A 5,009-nucleotide genomic window follows, 5' to 3' on the forward strand; every position below is an offset into this window, starting at 1 on the left:
TAACCTACCCTAAGCCTAACTCTAACCTACCCTAAGCCTAAGTCTAACCTACCCTAAGCCTTACTCTAACCTACCCTAAGCCTAACTCTAACCTACCCTAAGCCTAAGTCTAACCTACCCTAAGCCTTACTCTAACCTACCCTAAGCCTAACTCTAACCCATCCTAAGCCTAACTCTAACCCACTCTAACCCACCCTAAGCCTAACTTTAACCCACTCTAAGCCTAACCCACCCTAAGTCTCTGTATCAGGATTTTAAAAGGTCAGCTATCACTGACTGAGATGTGACCACTGTGTCGTGTCTGATGGACTCAATAAATAACAACTGTTGCACAAACTGAGCTTAAACATTTATACACCATTTCTATAGGAGAGCTGCATTTTACAGAGCACCCCAACAGACATCAGGAGATGGAGGTCACTCGAACAACAACTGGTGGCTGACAAGGATGAGGAGAAGCAGCATGTGAGTGGAAAATGTATGCAGCCAAGTGGGCCTGCTGCACCGTTCACGTGACCTCCATCTGATCACATCTCTTGTGCCAATGTTCTGCCACCCATCCCTGCTCCAGGGGCAGATCTACTGGGGGGGGCTTGGGGTGACTCTGCCACCCCCAGAAGATGCCCTGCCACCCCAATAACATTTCTCTAGATCCGCCCCTGCCCTGCTCCAAATGCTACTTGAAGGCGAGCTTGATGCAAAGTTGGCATTAAAACCAACAGAAACATTGAGATGATTTTTGAGAATTTGCTTTTTGCGAATGAATAAAATGTGAATCGATGAGGAGTGATGAATCTTTTGCATCGTTTTCTTGTGTTGCTTTTAGCAGCACTTGACTCGATGTGTTTTGAATCGTTATTCATTCTCTGTTCAGTGTTCATTACAAGTCCTGGTGCATTAAAAAAACACAACATAATGAAAACATTATTTTTTGTAATTTAATTTGAAAAGATAACATTTGTCTGTTCTACATACTTTAAAACTCAAGTGAAATATTTCAAGCATTAACTTCAGATGATCATGAAAATCAGAAATCTGTGTATGCAGTTGTCATCGGCCCTGCTGAAAAGATCCAATCCCCTCACAGACGGAGCTCATGTCACCATCTGATCATGTTGTGTTTTTTTTTTAAATATATTTTTTTGGGCTTTTGCCTTTATGTAGAGCAGTGGAGAGAGACAGGACAGGGGGGAGAAGAGTGAGGGAGAGACCTGCAGCAAAGGGTCGTGAGCGGGATTCGAACTCACAACCGCTGCGTCGGGGACCGTAGCCCCTGTTCATGGGTCACCCGCTCAACCAGGTGAGCTATACGGGCGCCCCTCATGTTGTGTTTTTAAGGAATAAAGTTAATTTATCCAGAAGTTTGCATCCACTGTATAAAAAGACATAAAACCTTTTTATTTTCACTGTCTGACATTAAATCAGACTCAACGTTTCCTGTTTTCGGTCAGTTAGGATTTTATTACCAACATTATTTCTATTTGCTGATGTTATGTCCCCTCTTAAAATCAGGAGAGCAACACAACAGCCAGAAGATATGCAGGAGTCACTGTGAGGTGCAAATAAAATTAGAGTTTTATTTTCTCAGTGCTTCAACCAGAATGTGCAACAATGGTTCACCAAAGAGGCTGGAGGATGTGACGAGGTGGTGGTGCCAAACAGCTGGAAAGAAGAAAACAAGACAAGACCTGAAGAACTCCTCTGATGTCACAAAACCAACCCAATCAAAAGACCAACTGACTTCTCTACAAATGGAGCTTAGAAATAAAAACGCGGGTGGCACCAGCCAGTAACCCCGGTGTGTCTAACAATGATGGAGGGTATCCTGAAGTCCCAGTCCATCACCACACAAACGTACTTCCAGGTTTACAGCAAACAAACCAACATGCGGTCAAGATGGCGACTCTGCTGATCTGACCATGGGCGCAGTTTTAAGCTGCAACACACCACCCCTGATTGGCCAACTCCACAGGTGGAAGCCAGCTTTCCAGATGGACCCCAATCAGGTCATTAGCACCTGGGAATGAGACAGAAAGGAGGGCGAAGGAGAGGCAGAACACACATTCACACCAGCAGCACTCTAACAGCTGAACGCCAGAATAATGAGAGAATTTTCGAAGAATTTCTTCAAAGTCAGAAATTCATGTTCATCCACTAAGAAGCCTTCAGACTATCTGGGAAAGCCCAGATGATGATGTCATGGCTTTGGAGGCTTTTGATTGGTTAATTGACAACATCTGAGTTACCTGGAGGCACACCTGTTTTTGGTGAAGCTTGCAATGAAATATGAACCCCCTCAATGTCAAATTTCCAAGCCCCAGTGAAGTTATTCAGCTGAGTTATGAATTTATCTCCAACACACTACCGTCGACCCGTCACACATCAACTCCAACGGCAGCAAATGGTGAAATGATGCAATATTAGGTGTTTTTCAAGAGCAAACTGTGGACTTATTTTATCAGCATTCAGCAGTGAGGAGGAAGCTTCTCAACAGCAGAGTCTCGCCATCCCACCCGTGCAGAAAAGACGCTCAGTGAAATCGAGTTTTCACTGGACAGGTTTCTACTGTAAAGGATTTTTTACAGTGTAGTTGGCTTCCTGTAAAATCAAGGATCCAATTTAAAATCCTGCTTCTAACATATAAAAGTCTTAATGATCAGGCTCCATCGTATCTTAAAGACCTGATTGTTCCATATTATCCTAGCAGAGCCCTTCGCTCTCAGACTGCAGGTCTACTGGTGGTTCCCAGAGTTTCTAGAAGCAGAATGGGAGGCAGAGCCTTCAGCTATCAGCTCCTGTCTGATGGAAACAGCTCCCAGTTTGGGTTCTGGAGGCGGACACCCTCTCTACCTTTAAGATCAGGTTAAAAACGTTCCTGTTTGATAAAGCTCATAGTTAGGGCTGCTGGGAGTCATCTGAGCTGTCCCTTAGTGATGCTGCTATAGGTCTAGACTGCCGGGGGATTCCCATGATGCACTGGGCTTCTCTCCTCTCCTCTCCTCTTTATATATATGTGTGTATGTATATGTTTCTATAGTTGCCTATCACCATTACATATGACTAACTCTGTGACTCCCCCCGAGGTTCTCCTGTTCCTGCTCTCTCTGTGGATGTCTCTGGATCTGGAGCTCCTGAACTACAGCCGCTGGCCTCACCTTCTGCATCCTGCTGCCCCACCATGATGCCTCCTGTTACAAAAGGACAATAACTTCTAATAACTTGTTTAACTGTAAACTAAATGGTAGAATTCATCCTACATCCACCCAACCGGTGGAGGCAGATGGCCGTCCCTCCCTGAGCCTGGTTCTGTCGGAGGTTTTTTTCCCCCTGTGGGGGTTTTTGGTTCCTTCCCACCAGCAGACTGCTGAAGCTTATAGAGAATCCAGATGTTTGGATTGTTGGGTGTTTCTGCCTTTGTGAAGCGCTATGAGATGACTGTTGTTGTAAATATGCGCTATACAAATAAAACTGAATTGAATTGAATTGAATAGTTTCAGCCTTGTTGAGGCCCTTAGCCTCCACTGAGAGAATGTGACAGCTTTGTAACTTTGCAGTGGTCAGTGTGGGAATGGAAGGTGCACATGTGCTGTGATGGGAGACTGAACTGTGGTTGAAAGTAAAATAAAACTTTGCTGCTCCAAGACAGTCAGTGACTGACCTGATGTGATCTGAGTTTTTTAAAAGGTAAAACATCACACTAGGCTGCTCCATGAGATTAGGTTTCGCCGGAAAACACTAAAAGAACTTTAAATGGGCAAATGGCACTGACAAGCCTTCTGGTGTCTTCGTAGGCGAGGTGACATCGCTGACGGTCGGTGTTACAGACGGAGGCGCTAACAGAGGCCTTCAGCTCCAGCTCTGCTTCGTGGCAGTGAGGTGTGTGTGGAACATGTTGCAGCTCATCAGATGACCACCTGATGGAGGACACCTGCAGCGGGGAGCAGCTCACCTGCAAATTATCATGTCTCCCCATAGAAGCTGAGCTCAGACCGCCACACGACGCAGACGACCGTTGAACAACTCCAGCGTGTCCACTCAGGCCACTGTGGTGAGTCCAGTGTCTTGTTGCTGCACTGATCCAGGCCTTGCTTGGACTACCTTGGTGGTACCAAGTTCTGGTTAATTGCCTTGCTAACACTGAGTCTGTGTTGTTGCAGGTAGTTCAGTCTCCTGTCCCAGCGTAGCCACAGCCCCTCTGCTGGCTGCTAGTCTGGTCTAAGGTCATCTGGTTTGTGCTCGGGTGACCACAGCTCCCTTCCTCTTCCACTCCACTTCTGGCACCAAAGTATGTGTGTTTAATGAGCCTTTTCTGACTTTACTGCCCACCTGTATCTGAGTCTGTGTCTATTTAATTAACAACATTTCAAGCCTAGTCTTTTGCTGTCTTCCATCTTGTCTGGCTTTCTATGCTTCTATATACCGAAGGTTTATGTGTCGTTTCTGACCAGAAGTTCTGACAAATGTCTTTGTTACAAACATTCAGAATTGGACAAATACAAAAGTAAACCTGGTTTTAGTTGAGTACCTGTCCTCCTTCATAGATATATATATATAATAAAGGCCTTTATGATCCATATCTGCATCCTCCTTGTCCTGACCTGGCTGTGATGCTCTGAGTAGAACTACTTGAAGCTTCCATGAATTTCTTTTTCAAAAACATACAAAACTAAATGAATATGAGCAAATACAGAGATTTAATCTATTTCCTTCTGAATATTCTTTATATTCTAGAGGAATTTGAGTGAAGCAGGTGAACATGTCAGTTCTGGGATGCAGCACCAAAGACCTACCGGTCAGCTCATAACTTCTAACATCAGACACTACATGGCTATGATGGCAAAAAAAAAAAAAAGCTGTTCACATACTTTTTTATTTTAATCTATGAAAAGGATGTTTTCTTTCAAATAGTACATTGATTTTGACCAGAGAGAGTAAAATCAGCAGCCTTGTTGTACTTCTTGAATCATGTATTTATTTAAACATACAACAGATTTATTAAAGACATTGGT

Source organism: Stegastes partitus, unplaced genomic scaffold, assembly GCF_000690725.1.
Source record: "Stegastes partitus isolate 25-593 unplaced genomic scaffold, Stegastes_partitus-1.0.2 Scaffold771, whole genome shotgun sequence".
NCBI lineage: Eukaryota > Metazoa > Chordata > Actinopteri > Pomacentridae > Stegastes > Stegastes partitus.